General features: G+C 37.2%; 1 protein-coding gene across 1 annotated transcript in view; it reads left to right on the top strand.

Annotated features, from left to right (window-relative positions):
* b4galt2 (beta-1,4-galactosyltransferase 2) overlaps positions 1-17,431 on the top strand; it is a 118,960-nt gene continuing 101,529 nt past the window's right edge. The window contains exon 1 of the mRNA XM_088927591.1: positions 1-407. The gene's annotated coding sequence lies outside the window, so the exon portion shown is untranslated. The remainder of the gene's footprint in view (positions 408-17,431) is intronic.

Below are 17,431 nucleotides of genomic sequence, written 5' to 3'. Positions count from 1 at the left end.
GCCTTCACATTCTGTACGGAAAATAAATTACATATAACGGGCTAGCCGAGACACATCGATAGAAGCTGCTATCTGACAATTTGGATATACCGTGAAGAACTGGGAGCAGAATGGGGGGACGGTATGCGGTTTTGGTAAACTGCCGGGACATGTTTAGCTCTGTATTTAACAATGAGAAAAATGCAGTGACTGATCATATCATTAAAAAGAAATAAAACACACAGGATCGGGTGGCTTTGGTGTGTGGGGTTTATGTGCCTTGTCTCGCCAGATAGCATCGATGTTAATTTGAAGACGGCTTGCGATTTGAGTCTTTGTGATTATATTATAGCAAAACAGTTTCAGAATTGTAAAAGAAATTCGACATCTTTTAAAGAATGCATTGGATGCATAAGAGGTTTTTTAAGGTAAGAATGAAGAATTTTCCTCCGTCTGTGTCTGATGTGCGAATTCAACTTATTTGTTTTTCTTGCAGCGTGTCCTTATTCGTTATTTCTTTATTGGGGTATTTATACAAAAAGGAGTTCTTTATAGGTGTAATAAATATAATATTGCGAGTACAGCTGTATTGTAGAAAGTGTTAGTTGCATTTCTCTCATGTAATTCAAGGTGTTTGAAATAACGATTGAAATATTAACTGAGAGGTACCTTACAGAACCCTTTCTTGTAGGAATAAAAACTGAATATGGATTTTCCCCCCACTAACTATAAAAAAACCCAATGGTAATCAGTTATTGCATTGTATTTTTTATATCGTTTCTATATGAAACCATGGAAATTACATTAAAGATAAATTGTGGTATTTTACAATTCTTGCACTAGCCTAAATGCAGTGTGATTTTGATAAGATACTGTACATGCAATGATATTTATGAAACGCTCTTCAGCGATACTGAGATGTATTTAAAACGGTATGGACATTTTTATTTAACGTTCCGTGAGTGGTTCTGATTGTTGTGATACATTATTTAGCTTGACTTGAAATTTTCGGTGAGTTATCATTACAGAGATGAGTTTTCTACTGTACACTGTTCTGTAGCTGATGTGCCGATAAAACACCTGGCGCTAGCGCTTTGTTACACTGAATTTAAAAAAAACGTTAGGAACTTTTGCTTGTATCTTATGGGTATATAATGACATGGCATTCGGAAGTGGACTAGCGAATTAAGTTTTTTTTTTAATTACAACACCTTAGGCAATCTCAGCGACCCCTTAGACCCGTGCACAAGTACGATTTTAAAAAATTGTAACGTGGTAACATAAGGAGTAACAAAGACTGTCACTAATGCAGTATATTGCTAACATGATACTTGAACAAGTGTACACTGGACTGCTTTTGTTACACATTTTAGTTTCACGCGTTCGCTGTAACAACAGCAACAACAACAACTGTATTGTTGTTATTATTATGTTTATTAACACGTTTCATTCAAATGTTTGTGTAAGTTAACAGCCTCTCAGGTTTATAATAACCAAAATCTTAACAGGTAGATCGTGTGATAGGATGTACAGTATTGGATACTGTAGTAAGCCTTTGTACTTAGTAGATTAGTATTATCCTTACATAAGAAGGATGTCTCCTCATGATCTCATTATTACTGTATGTGCTTTTAATACTGAACAGTAGTTGGTCCGCTGTTCTTACTGTAGGGTTGATAGCTCATTGTTTAAAAATGTCAGAAAATTAATACAGCACACATTACGTAGAGGTGGAAAGTATGCACTTTGGGGCAATGAAATCACTGGTATGCACCGCAGGGATGTGAATTACAGCTGAATGTTGGCAGCTTGTATCATCACAGTTGTCAAATGCTCTGTGTAACCTCTGCAGCCCCCTTCCCCTCATTTTCTTGTCTGCAGCTATTGTGGGACTCTTGCAACCTCTGAGCCCTTGTACCATATTTAGATCTCTGTGCCAGCACCCATCTCACACTCGAATCTCTGACAGTATATTGTCTCTTTGGTTATGCCAAAAATGGCATAGCAAAAAATGTACAGCCAGTAAAAAGAGGGATCCTTTGGTTGTTGAAGGTCCTCAGTGATACTTAGGACTTTTGATGATTTTAGAATGAGTAAAAAAAAAAGTTTAATTCAAAGGTGGTTGAAAGGGATCCCACAGTCATCAGAAAAACACACAAGTCTATTCTGCTTGGCTATCTAAACAGGAGGGGTTGAGGCACTTTGCTAGTCATTTGGAGGGAGTTAATTTAATTAAGGTTACAGTTTCAAAGTGGGAGACTTGAGCACAAAAATTAAAAGACAAGTTGTCCTGTAATGCTGAGACTTGTAAGTTAACTTGCCACTAAAACAAATCAGTTGTAAAATTCTAAAGTCCTTTCCATCTTTGCACAGTTCATGTTCCCTTTAGATCTTTTGCTCTTGACGTGACATTTATTCAAAGCCACCAAGCCCAATAAAACTAACATTAGGGTCACTGACAGATTTTCTCCATAAGAGAGAAGAAATTCATAAAAAACCTCCTTTAAATCCTCTTTGAACTACAGGTCAGTGGAAGCATGAAGAATTCCTGGGATTGCACAAAATAAAATGAGAAGCATAGTTTTACTTTGTAACAGAAAACAATAGCCATTGACCCACCTACATACTAGCTCAATAAAGGGCCTTGCACCCTCTCGGTGCATTCCCCTGAGCAATGACGAGTGGAGCTTTTTTTAGCTTTGTTCTTCTTTCGATCTGTAATGTTGTGCAAATGTACTGGAACATAAGAAAGGTTGCAAGAAAGAGTAAGAAAAGCTGAACGGACTGCTCTGTTGGATACGAGTAGCTAAATGCTCTGAGGAATTCGCCCAGCAGTTTCTTAAATGAAGCCAGGGTGCCGGCTCCAGCTATATGGGTGGATAGTTTGTTCCATAACCCATTGTGTAGAAGTGTCTCCTGTTCTTTTTTAAACCACTTATGCTCAGTCTGTTTGTGTCCTTTGTTTTGTGTTGCACTGCTGATTCTCTGGACTGATTGCAGAGCAGAATTATTTGTTTTGTATTATGATGACCACAATTGTACAGAGTATTCTAAATGGGATATTAATAGTGCATTGTTCAATTGTAACATAACATCCTTTGTTTTAATTTCTGCACATTTAACAATATACTGAATATATAACATTGTTAGCTTTTGTTTTGCCTCCCTGTATACAGTAGTCTAGAGCAGAGGGTATCAATCTGTGGTACAGTCTATGAGAGCTGCTTGAGTTGTCCATGGAAAGGCTGTGGAATAATCAAGAATTTAAATTTGGGGAAACCAGAACAGTCTGCAGTTTCTGTACTTGACCTTGAACTTGAATGATTTTTTTTTTCTGCTGTTGGCAATCAAGACTGTTTTGACAATGTTAACGGTGCAAAAGAAAACAGTTATGTTATTAGTATTCACATTGTATTGAACTTATTCACATTGATTTTAAAATTAAGTCTGACCTAAGGCAAAAGCAGGCAAACATTGCAGCCGACTTCACAGCACTTTTCTTAAAGTAGGAGATTCCTCTATTGCATTAGAAAGGTGAGAATATTGATAAAATAATAATATGTACAGAAAAAAAAAAATCCTTTTATTCATACAACAAAAAACATTGTTTTTATCCAAAGTACTGTATAGTAGTTACGTAACTTTGCAATCAACATCAAAGATCATTAAATGCTTATTTGAGACCACTGAGCAATTTTCAAGTCGGCCATGATAAAAATGTGTGAAAGCCACTGATCTAGAACATGTAAATGATTTATCAGTGTATGCTCTGATTTTATTTAAGCTTGGCATTTGTTTTTCTACCTGCATGTATCCTCTGCAAGTGTCTATTTAATTTATAGGTGTTAGCTCAGTCATTGGTTTTGCTTGTATATATTTGAACTTTTAATGTAGTTTCCATAGTTTTTGCTAATCTCCCTATTTTGGTATTGTCTGTCTGTGAACCTGTACCAGAATCTAGACCATTGATACAAATTGGAAATATCAGTGGTCCTAATGTAGATCCCTGTGGTACCCCACTAATTACATCACACCAATCTGAGCATTCCCCCATTATTGGTAACGATCCTATTCTGTTTGTTATCTGTGCATCCAGTATTCTATCAAAATTAATATTGTTTATTTATTCAGTTCTGTGCATCTGCAAAAATGTTCTTAGGTCTATAGCTTCTTGATGTATGAAATTGTACCCATCCAACTTCTTCCACATTAGAATGGCAAAATGATTTGTGGTAATCCATGATTTCATCTGTTCTGTGAACATGACCAACATAAAAGTTCCAAAAAGTCCTGTGCAGTTAACTGTTTTTAGCTGTATTACTTTTCTTTGTAAATGATTTCATGCTGTGATAGATTGTAGGATGTGCAGTATGCTGAAATATAATTGTGAATGAATAGTATCATAAGAGCACTGAGAATTAAACCCAGTGCTGGCTAGTCTAATCAATGTCTTTGTCTGGAAAATTAGCACAGTTTTAAGAACCACTCTCCATGATGTCTGCTTAGTTCAGATAAGTTCACAGAGAGACTGCTATTCTAGTACTGTAAGCAACAGGCGCCTGACCTGATGATGATAAATGTAATTGAACTCAGTTGCAGGATCGTTTTTTTCTGCATGGTGTGGTTCTCTATTAGTAGCTAATAAGTAAGAGTACAAAAAAGTGGGCAATATAGACTAAGGTCTTCATATTCTAGTTAGACATTTCCTTTATCCTCATATAGACTGTTATGGCATCATATTAGATCTTTGAAACAATACAAAATCTGTCTTCTGTAGTGTTACCATGAGGCATATACTTTAAGTGATCGTCTTTTTATGTAAGTTGCTCTCTACACCATGACATACAGTACTGTAAGTGGCGTCCATTCAGTGGGGGAATACTATGCAATCCATCTGGATGTTGGCCACTAACCCTTTCCCTTGGCCACTGCAATAAATCTATCTGAAGTAGTAGAGCCGTGCTGCTCAGTTCTAACAACCAGTCAAGAACTGATGAAAGTGTAATGGAAGGACTGTAGTGTGAGTGTGTGTTTCTGTTCCCTGGCTGGGGTGGGTTCTGTAAGTCTGAAATTACTGTTTGTTTGAAGTATTTATATGTCAGCAACTTCATAAATACGTTTTTCCTTCAGGACAAGAGGGGATATAGGCTACCTGCCACTGGCTTCTGAAAACAAAACATTTAGCAAAACATAAAAATTGAGAAATAGTACCATCCTTCACATGCTGAAATGTTTGTTTTATTCCTTCTTTGTAACCATTAAGTGTTCTGTATCCAGGCAAAAAGAGAAACATCGAGAGTCTCCACACCATCACACCATTGACTATAATGAGCAAATATCCTCCAATCCTTAGTTTGACTATAAACATTAACTCCAAATGCTGATGTCCTTCAGAACATTTTGTCCCAGCTCTAACCTTAGGACCAACCCTAAGCCTAACCCCATCCCAGAAGGCTATGTGTAAAGCAAAATGTTACACAGATTCAGATTGTCCCCATGATTTGAGGTGAAAAAATCAGTTTTGGGATATCCAGACCGTGTAAAGGTGGAGAAATTTAAAAGCAGGTATTAGTTGATTGATGGTTTTGTTTGGTTCGTGCTCTAGACCCAGGTTTGAACAGCTGACCTGCTCAGTCACTGGAGCTGAGCTACAAAGCCACAAACCACAGCTGTTCCAGGCGATTTCCTGGCCTTTCTGGATATTTATTAGGCACCGATTCGAGCCAGTTAATTTCTTTGGAGGTCTCCACAGCTGCTTGTTTGCATTCCAGCTGAGCTTACATGCTGTTTAAATGCAATGGCAATGTTAGATGGGCTTTGTAGTATTTGACAATATAGAGTTAAAACCTGAAGTCTTCTAGATCTTGGATGCATTCCTCCCAGGTTGTGATTCCCCCTTTTAGAATGTTGTGATTGCCTGGGGGAGGGCTGCTATCCTTCAAGCAGAATAATTAGTGTACACTGTACGTTATGGGATGCAAAATACAGATTTGCTTTACCATATGGCACTTGCTTACCACTTAATATCATTGTATGTAGTTGTACTGTACATATTGCTTGTAATTGCAGCACGTTTTTGGGCAATGAAAAGAAAAAAGAAGAAATGAAGAAAATCACCTTCAGATGTGAAATTGCTGTTTTAATGTAGCATCTGCCAACACCACCCTGTGTTTTGACAAGCTTCTGTTGTTAAGATCTTGCAAATCTGTGTCCACCAGTTATTAGGTAGAAAAGGGCTTTACTGGAAATGTTGATTATGTGGTGGGTTATCCTAATTTTGATACATATGTTTGCTTTTCTTGTTTATGCATTTGTGCACATCTCCTACTTAACAGTCTGGTGATAGTCCCGTTTGTAATTTCCACAGAGCTATTCTTTTTTAAAAGTAAAAGTACTACACAGTGTCCAGTTATGCATCTTGTTCTCTTCCAGCAGTAGAAAAATGCGACGCACTTGCTGTATTGACTGTAACTTTATTTTTGCTCCAAGAACTCACAAACTGATTCATTGGCGATTTTCTGCCTAAATGTAAGCTGGCACTGTGCTGTCCTCTGACAATTATAAATGTGGGTCAAGAGATTAAGTATTGTATGTATATGGGCTGAGTTCTGTGAGACTGAGAATCTGAGAATTAGTCTAATTGAGAAAGGGTCTAAAGGTTGGAACCTTATGCTTTAGTTTGCTTTTCTTTCGAATGAACAGGTCTTGCGTAATCCTGATTTGAATGTTGGCCTTCTTCTGATATTTTTGTTAAAAAGTTTCCCTGCACAGTTCTTACAACACTCAGATGATACTGCTGGTGCCACATTTCTCTCATTTTATTTACAGATAATTTGTCATTTTCTTTTCTGCACTGTCCTTCAGTTAGAAACATGGAATCACGCCAGTCTGCGGTTTTCAGGCCATATGCCCTGTTTTCGTTCCTAAGATATAGCTATGCTGCACATGTGGGTAGCTGAAGAAAAACTACAATGGTGAGGTTTTTTATTGCTCATCAGTCTTAGGGTGGCCATATTGCACTATGTGGTTTGTAAAGATGTAAAAAGAAAAATACAGCAGTAGCTACACCCTTGCAATTTTGTATGTATGCAACATAATAATAATAATATTATTATTATTATTATTATTAATAATAATAATTTCTGATATAGTCCTGAATAAAAGACTGTGTTTGGAAGTTTGGTAGTTTTAACTGTTCATGTAAAAAATAATGGTGTTGGCAACAATTCAGTCTTTAGTAAATGATGGAATGTCTTTTATTTCACATTTTTGCATATTTAATATACCCAAATCCAGCTCCACCTGAATAAGGCCAAAGGAAATGAGGTAATGAGCCCTTTAAGTACACTGGTTTTATCCACTGGGCATAGCATGTTGCTTCCACTCCAAGTACTGGGCATGCTGTACTAGAAGACTTCATTCACGTGAGTGGTAGGCCTACTGTGGCTTCGACATCTTACAAGATGGTACTGTATTTCCAGCCTGGTACGTTGTGAATTATTAAAAACTGTGCTTTCAGATGTGAAAAAGCGAACTCTACAGGATCTGAAAAGAAAGAGACCAAGACGATATTATAAGACCTTTAAAGGCGAGAGTAATTTGTTTGATGGAATGTGTTTTAATGGTCATTGAAGAAATATATACTGTAGCTGAGAAGAACTGATCATGTATTAAGTCTTTTCTCTGCACAGGCAGTGGTATAGACCTTGTGAAATTCAACTGGGTGGGAGACCTCCTGGGAAAGCTAAGGTTGCTGCTGGTAGAGGTGTTAGTGGGAACAGTAGGGGGCGCTCACCCTGTGGTCTGTTTGGGTCCTAATGCCATGGTATAGTGATGGGGACACTATACTTTAAATATAAAAAAGGCACCATCCTTTGGATGAAATGTAAAACCAAAGTCGTGACTCTCCATGGTCATTAATAATCCCAGGGCATTTCTCTAAAAGAGTAGTGGTGTTAACCTCTGTGTCCTGGCAAAATTTCCCCCATGGCCTTCACTAATCATGACCTCCTAATAATCCCCATCTATGAACTGGCTTTATCACTCTGTTCTCCTCCCCACTGAGAGATGGTGTGTGGGGAGCGTACTGGTGCACTTTGACTGCCGTTGCATCATCCAGATAGGGCTACATATTGGTGGTGGTGGAGGGGAGTCCTAATTACTTATAAAGTACTTTGAGTGTAGTGACCAGAAAAGCGGTATATCAGTGTAAGGAATTATTATTATCAACATATCATGAGCGCGGGTATGTTTCTCTTGTCAAACATTTAATATGAAGCCAGCTAAAGTCTTGTATGTCATGATGTTCTGTGACCAGTTTCTCATGAATCATATCCAGAATATTTGCATGTCTGACATAGCTGCAAGTGCTAATTAAATGTGACAACAAAAGACAAGATTTTGACACTTTACTGTTTTTTTAAAGAATATAGACAGCATTGGGTACAGAAAAACGCCATAGCAATACCTCTACAAATAGCAGAAGAGAATAAAGGTGTTCTTAACATAAAAGGACATAAAAGAAACAGACTCACTAAAACTAGGTCATTAAAGGATTTCTGGTTATTTAAAATCCCTTTTTAAGACAGCCTGAATGCTAACTAGCAAATTCACAATTAATCATCTTGTGTGCATTATAATAATCCCAAATTAACTCTCTGGCTCCTGGGAAAAGCTCACTCTAGTTAGTGATGCTCTTGGAGGTTTTACACATTTGAGTAGCACAATTTCTACCTATGGAAAGGTTTTCAGCTGCTTGGCAAGAAAGGGCAAAAGTGTTCAAGGCTGTACTGCACATAACAGCCATCATGAAATAAAGATTAAGAGCTTTGCTTTGAAGTTGAAAAGTTGAGCAGTTTAAGGCACATGTTAATAAAGTTGTTAGGGGGCCAGTTTAAGCGTGTAAAGGACTACGGTTGTACTGATAAATCATTTAACTAACCACAGGCAAAAATCTTATTGAAAATGACATTCAATGTTAAAAGGAAGAGTTTTGAGGAAATAAAATCTCTTTGACTGTATCGGTGATAATTTCTGAATTTGGATACCGGCAAAAACCTTTTCTGGACCTAGTTGGTTCAGAACTATTTAAAAAATGTTCTAAAACACCTTAAAACCTCTCTTAATTGCGTTGTTGTGGACATGTTGATGTTTTAATGGGAATGACTGTCAGGTGGTCTCATGTGAGCTTCAGTGGTTATGTATCATCTTTTTTGGGGCGGAATAGTTCTCATGTTTTTAGCCCCATTTTTATGTGTGAAATGTCTCCAGGTTATGAAAGATAAATAAATCTTGTATTTGTGTAGTCAAAACAATGTCGTCTTTGAGCCAATCTGAGACTATTGTAGCGTTGTGTGGCTACAGAAAATGAACATACAGTAATGTCACATCATGTGAAGTTAATCAAAAGAGGACCTCTTTGAAATAGAGCAAAAACATGTATTGCATAAAATATGTTCTAAAGCCACAGACCCAAAATCCCATGATCTTTAAAACAATTTGCCAAAGCTTTTGATAGATACTGTGGTCTGGGTTTTATGTCGTTTGATCTTGTGTTTTTTACTTTTCTTAGCGTGCCTAATCCTCACTTAACCAATTCTGAAAGAAAGGTTTTTAAAAATTAGAGCAAACATGAGAAATGGGTGAGAAGGCTGTTCCCTAAGTTGGCTGTTTGTTTGTTAAAGGAAGGAGACATTACATTAAAACATTAAATTTTAAAATATTTCTTTGTTGTCTGGTGTCAGCAGGTTACAAGGCAGAAGATTGCTGGTTGCTTTTTTTATTTTACCTCTGTAATTATCTAAGGCGGTTTGATTTATGCAGCATAAGAAAGGTGTTTCGTCTTATTTCATTATCAGTCTTAGCTGAAGTTATTTACAGGCAACTGCAGTATATGTGTTAAGGTTAGCAATTTTCACCTTTCATAAATTGGTTTAACCTGTGTACACAGTTATCAGCTGCCATGCCCACCTTGTCTTGATCATGTTAAAGAGACATAACTTCAGCAAATTAACCACTGAGCCTGTTCTGAAAAAGAAAATCAAGTGGTGGAAGACCTTTCTGCCAGGTCATAAGTCCTTCTCTCCTCTAACCTCTGTGTGCTTCATGAAGGATTGCACTATTACTGGTCTGTGAAAGCTATGGCATCAAATATCTCTTCACCTTGTGCTTGATTTACTTACAGTACCTGCCTGGCATTCTGTACAAACCGATGGCATATCAGAACCCAGGCAAGTGATGTGACTCTCAACTACTGTCTCTGTGATGTACTGCCTTGCTCTGAATGACACAGCCATCGATCCAGCCCAATTCCCTCTGCCATTACCAAACAGTTGCTCCACTTAAAAAGCTGGCTGTGCTTGCCACCAGGTGCTGGGTACAACAACTGTGCTTGTAAGGCCGCTGTAGAAGCAGTGATGATCTCATTAATTTGCCGCCTGCTGTTCTTGTTGGCTGTGCATAGGAGGCTATGCATTTTTGCACATGCCATCTGTACAGCAGCTGCAGGTATCTAGGTTTGTGCAACTTAAACCATTGCTCTCACCCTGCTCTGCTCTTCAGATCAGTGTACTTAACATAAACAGTTGCTTTCAGTTAAAAGAAATCCTGCCGGGTGTGGCTGAAACAAGATAAAATGTATTTGAAACAAGAAATATCCAGTAAACTTCTCTTCGTGCAAGGTGTACCTACTTTATTGTTTTACTAAACCATACTTAAACTGGAAGAAGATGGCTGCATTCCCTGTGTGTAACATGCTTTGGAATGAAAGGCACTAAACGGATGTAAAGAATTTAAATCCCACTGATTTTTCTTTGCCACTTCATTTTTGCCTTGTGATGAAACACTGCTTAATGTCCCCTTCACAGAATGCATAACATCATGATGCTAAGGATATTTTTTCCTCTCTTTGTAGAGAGGTGCATGCATTTGGGGGCCTGACAAGTAGAATGAACTGGTTTTTAAGATTCTGATTTTTTTTTATTGAGGAATGACTGAAACTCCGGGGAGTTAAAGAGAAAGTAAGTGTTGTTCTGTAGTAACGTGCGCGTCATCTAGATTCAAACACTCTGCAGTATAATTACAGTAGGCTGGCCAAGATTTGTTGAACGTGTATTGACCCATTCCAGTTTAGAGCTTTGAGCATTAAAAAGGCCCTCACAGCTCCTGGCTGCTGCCTATTCTGGATTACTCAAGCCAACTGAATTGCTCCAGTATTGGCATCAGACGTTCCAGGCCCTGAAGGGTACAAACTGCTGTGCATCTTTTGGCAGCTGAATCTTGTATTTGTTATGGTTTACTGCTAACAATGGTTTAGACGTTGTGATCAATAATATGACTCACTTACTGAAGAGTAATATGTATAGAAATTATAGTAATTCTCTGTTATCTTTTACTTTTTTAATGTAATTTTTGCTGTGTGATATTCTGTCATTCACTGTTCATATCGTTGCTCTTGTCCCTACTTTAATTGCAAAAGTTGGCATTTAATTCTGCATTGTACAAAGACTCTTAACTGGATTTTACCATGTTAGAAAAGGGAAAAGTGTTAAAAGATATTAAACAAATTTGATTTGAATGGCTGCTTTACAGTTTTGAAACAAGAAATTGTGTAGTAAATTAGCAAAAACATATTTCCTGTTTTTCTTCAAAGACCTCGCTCCTTCTTCATAGATGCATATTTTTCCCATGTATGTCAATTTTTCAATGTATTCTCTGATAAGGAAAAAAAACAGGTGTGCAGTACTCCATCATAGTTGTCAAAGCCATTCCTGTAATCGGTTGCTCTTGATTTGCAAGGTCACCCCAAGTAACATAAAAAAATTGTATGAACAGCAGGAACAAAATTAGAAACAAGATGCAAACATCAGGAAACATTAGCACTAGCTAAAATGATAAATCTGTCGAGGAAAGTATTCACTTTATTTTTCAGAAAAAGTGCCAGATTTGTGTGCTTTGATTTTTGTGAGACTTGAATGTTGGAAGTTCAGCATGTTATTAAGGATTCTGCACTTGGATTGCACAAAGCAGAAACTAACAGTCTACATTTCTGCTGTACTGTATCATACTCAAAAGTAATTACCAACTGGAACAAGGCTTGAGGGTCGAAAGTAATGTCCCGTGTGTTTTTAAAACATTAATTCTGATAGAAATCCAATGACAATTTTGCTTTAACTTTCTCACTTCCTGTCGTGGAATTCTAGGTCTTTCACTTTTCTTCGGTCTATTTTGATTGAGAAAAAAGTGAGACATTACTTCCTGGGTGACCCTCATGCGTAAAGAGAACGGCGATGACTATCTGGTAGAACCCTCTCTGCTTTTACTACTTGTGTAGCGGTAGTCTTGGTTGTGATTTCATATAAAAGAGCAAATTAAAATGTCTTGGATTTGAGCAGTAACGACAGATATTGTTGGATGGAGCTGAAAAGAATCAGCTGAGCACAGAGGGTAGAGTAGGCTCTTTGCTGTTGAAATGAACCCGCACTGCTCATTGCTGAAACATGAGTAGAGTAGTGTTGAGTGTGTGGTTGTAGAGATGTGAAAGGCAAGGGCAAAAATGTAGTGTAATTTTTTTTCCATTGTGTTGAGTATCTTCTTACAGTAGAACTTCACATTTTAAAGGGCATTAAATGTCTTCACATCATCATTAAGTGGTTATTCCTAATTACAGTTAATTTCTCATACTCCTTAAGATCATATTGTTATACTAATTAACTAAATTCCTCAAAAAGGATCCTGCCACTTACTAGGCTCGGCAAGTGATACTCTTAATGCATTTTTTGTAGAAGAACTGCTAGTTCTTTTTTTCCCCATGTTATCAGGCTTTAGTTAATGCATTTTAGATTAGAATTGGCAGTGGTTCTGGTCTGTAGCCCTGGAGATGGTCATGGAAAGGCTGTCTCCTGTGCTTTAGAGATGAGACTGTGGGATTTTACTGAGGGTTGCACAATTGCTTATCTTCCATAATTCCTAATCACGCAACATGAACAAAGACGCAAGAAAGACTGCAAACGGGTCAAGGAGCTGTGTTCTTATTCCTTGTTTTCTGACTGCCCAGGGAAAAGCCCAAGTAAAATCCCAAGCAAAATAATTTGGAAAGATTTTCGAAAACCTAGCTCATCATCACAAATACTCATAAATGAATTTTCTCGTTTATCTTATTCAGTACTCGCGAGTATATTTGAAAAGATTCTTGAATACTGGTGCAGAGGTGAAACTGAAACCCTATTGCTTGTCATGAGTATGACTGAACGTCGGTTCCAAATCTAATCTAAGTACACCCGTAGAGATGTTACTCTTCACAGACCAACTCAGGTAGCTAATTTTGTGCAAAAAAACAGTAAGACAGTAAGTTAAATCAATAAATTGATCAACTATTTATTTAAGAGCCCAACTAAACACCTGCGAATATTGCAGCCTTTAAAACTTAAAGAATTTAAAAAAGTTCAAATTCAAAAGATCAATTTTTAAACCTGCCAAAAGGAGACATTTTGTGCGTACTACAGTATATCTGGATTGACATGGTTGTAGGCACGTTGTGTAATAGAATACGTATAAAATAAAAAATCCAAAATAGTAGGAATAAATTCAGTAGACCAACGGTATAAAGACTGTATGGGTTTATAATTTATTTTAGTGAACACACTGTGTTAATTAAGCATTCAAAACATTTGTTGTTTTCTTTTCTTCGCCTACAGTTTTTTCATTATTCCATGAGGTCTTTGTCTCAGTCTTCGGGCTTCTTCTGCTATCTATAAAGCCCCATCTTTCAAATGAAAATAGCTTACTGCATCACAGTTACTACCCAAGTGCCAGAATCCGAATAAACATAGTCCAAAAGACAAAGTGGTCAGTGCCAACAATGTGAGGGTCCTGGGAGTGACGGATTCAACTGATGGACGTAAACCTCAACTGTTGCATTTCATTATTATTTCTGTCCCCCCGGAAGTCGTAAACAAAATACTGCTTAACGTGACGGTGAATTTTGCAATTTGCTTTTGTTAATTCCTTCATCTTCAGGGATCTTAATCTTTTATGGTTCGCAATCCTGACAAATCCCATTTTAAATGGGGTCTATCCTGGCTCAGATCCCTGGTCAAGGTTCTAAGCATTTACTGTAGGACTCAGCATTTAAGATTGTAATGGGATCTTAAATACAATCAAATTTTTTTATAGAATTGTCACTTAGATCGTGTTCCCATATAGGATAATAACCAGGATTCTACAAAGTGCAGGAATAAATGAGGTCATAATTGCTTAATCCTTCCTGTGTATTTACTGTGCAGCCAGATACAACGGGAGATGACACTGTATTAGTACACTGAAACAGGGATTTCTCTCTGCTTTGGAGCCAGCAATACCAAGACCTGGCTGGCTGGTGCATATTGTTAATTTCCTGCATCTTGTCTATTGGGTTGATGTTTTGCAAAGCAAAGTCTGATTGGGACTCTCCAGTAAGGTTTTTTGGATTTTCTGATGCTGATAAAGATTTCCCTTTATGCGACGGGCACATTTTTGCTGGTAAGTGGGATTTCCTTGACTAGCAGCTTGCTCATAAAATAAATTAAAAAAAATATCCCATTGCAATTCCGGCGTCGACATCAAAGCTAATAATAGACAGTTAAATGAACAGCTGCCTGTTCTGGCACCAGACAGCGAGGGAGAGCCCTGCTATCGTTTGTGACCTGTTACAGTGGATGGAACGCACCACTGCCTTTGATGTCTAGGGCACAAGGCAGGGCTGAGTGGGAAAAGGTCTTGCTTTTTTTTCTTCTTTTTTTCTTTTTGAAGGTGTGGTATACCATTAAGTGATCAGGGAGCAGGACCTATAATGAAACTTTGCCTATTGCAAAATGAATTATTCAGTGTTGAAACTGCTGCTGTTCTTTGTAGAGTAAGCCCGTGGCCATAGGATCCCAGGAAGGAATGCTGCCTCTCCTTTGAGGCTTTGGGTGGGGAATTTAGTGTACTTTAGAAAAGAAAATAGCATTTGATCAGCCAGTCCTAGATTGCTTGGCCTCCTTCCCTTTGAAGCAAGATGCTGCTGTTGAATACAGGCACAGCATTTAGTGTGTAATCATATTCTGCATCCCTTTCAACAATATATGAATAGAGAGCCCTATTTGGAACTGTGTGGAATGGACACCTCCAAGCCAAAAACTTGGAACAAAAATAATTGGAGCGTCTTTAAATAATCTGTAATGAGCGCACAGGATTTCTGTATAGTTCTGCTTTCAGATTTTGTCTAATCATATGATCCTCTAAGATCTGAATCTTCGTATCATTTGAAAACTGAAAGTCTTACGGTACTATTTTAGGAATGGGACAGAAATGTAATTCTTTTCATTATTGAGGCTTATTCCTCACTGTAGAGCAACGCATTGTTCAATAGATGTACAGTATTGTATTCTCCCGTTTCAGACCCAGATATCTGTTAATAAAAGATCATATTTAATTACAGTGATTTATATCAAGAATGCAAAGATCACCTTTAGATGATAAATGTGAGATGTGTTAAATTAGTGATAAACTTGTTGAAATATTTCTAATGTCATATTATAATTGCCAGATAATTGTAATTATCTGAGAGCAGCTATTGCCATCTGTAAATTTATCTTTAATTTATTAACACTAGACTCATTTGTGCTTCAGAGTGAAGCATTTAAGCAGAATTAACATGTAGTATTTTATACAGAAAATAATAAATGAATTCTCTTTTCACTTAGTAAACTGTATTGGAGTAAGATTTTTAATAATGATTTGCAGTATCTCAAAATTTGCTGTCCTCTTTGCCATATGGAAACCCCATGACAGTGTTTGCATGCAATGCAAAATGTTTTGAGAAATCTAGTGTGAGCTGCTGAATTACAAATTAATTACTATTCTGCAGGATTGCGAATAAATGGCATTCTGAAAATGGTGCAGTCGTATAATGGCTGTGAAACCCCTCTGGTAATAACTGAGGCAGTTGCCTATACAGGATGATAAGTGAAAGGGTACAGTGTACTGTATATCTACTGTATAATTTAAGATTATGCATTATATTGTTCTGAATGCAGTGTTTTTTTCTCTCTGCATTCATTTAAGAGGATCAAAACACACCTAGGCTCAGTGATTTAGTATTTAAGTATTATAGGATTTATTTATTAGTTGAGCTTAGCAATGGATTAAATTTTGCCCTCTTAGAAAGTGAGTATGTATTCTGTTGCATTGCAGTACAGTACTTCACGTTAGGGATCTGTGGTTTTGTAAAAAGCCCCATTCCAATGTTTGAACTTTTAAGACTATTGAGAACTGTGTAATGATCCAACTTTTTAGAGAGCTTTAACTCTTCATGCATTCTGTGGAGAAATTGAATGAAAGCAGCACCCTGTTTGAAAATCTCCACCAGTGTGATGTCTTTCAATTATCATACACACCATGTTTATAGTCCAAGCTGCTGAAGCCTAGGACGTTGCACATCTTCAATACAAAAAAGACACCAGGTTTTATTAATTATGTAAGTATTAATATTGTGTGAGAAGTATATTTTGTACAAAAACATATGTGTCAGGATATTGGTAACCCATTAAAAAAGTAAAATAACAAAAAGCAGATTATCCTCTTCAAGATCTGCCGTTCATCATTGATTACCAAACCCATTGAATAAACTTTGCTTGTAAAAGTTTGATTGTTTAATTGTTTTACTGGAATGCTGTAACGCACAAAGTGGAGAAAACTGCAGAACTACAGTACAGAAGATACATTATCAGTGAGATAACATCACCACCTATTAAAGAAAGAAGCAGAATAGTTTTTGCAAGGGTTTAAGGCTCATTGCCAGGGTTTTTGAGATTTCATAAACTCTGGCTTTTGCAGTAATTCATAAAGATGATGGTCTTAAAAAGAAGTGTCATTAAGCAGTGCAAAGGATCATGTATCAGTTAATTCCACACTGAAAATTAGAATGAAGAAATGCGACATTTTGGCCTTCTTGAGATTTGAGCATCAGAATGTTATTTCTTTCTGTTCAGAAGGGCATTAACCTTTACTTGTTCCATTGCAGCCAATGCATGCTGAAGTAACTCCCTACTCAAACTTCATTAAGCAGGTCATGCTTTTTACTCTACATCAACATTAAGAAAGTAATGACATGAGCATTTGCTGTTTTTCTGTGCATTATATTACAGAATGTGGCACACTGTCACACAGAATGTGTTGCTCCTATGAAACCACAGGGTTTCAGTAATGCCTGTATTTGGCTCAATCTAAAAACTATCTACCTAAGTGCTCTATAACTGCATTTCTGGTTTCTTAAGAGACTTTTATGAGAAGCAGTTCCTTCACTTGAGAGTGAAGTGCCTACACGCTAACAGGAGTAGTAACAGCTGACATTTTTTGCGAGTAGTTACAGTCTCGACAGGGCCAGTCATTAGGAGAAATTGTGTCATGGAGCCTGAAATCTGTGTTTGTGAGC

Source organism: Atractosteus spatula, chromosome 11, assembly GCF_055471065.1.
Source record: "Atractosteus spatula isolate fAtrSpa1 chromosome 11, fAtrSpa1.hap1, whole genome shotgun sequence".
Classification (NCBI taxonomy): Eukaryota; Metazoa; Chordata; class Actinopteri; order Semionotiformes; family Lepisosteidae; genus Atractosteus; species Atractosteus spatula.
This window is presented reverse-complemented; position numbering and strand designations above follow the sequence as displayed.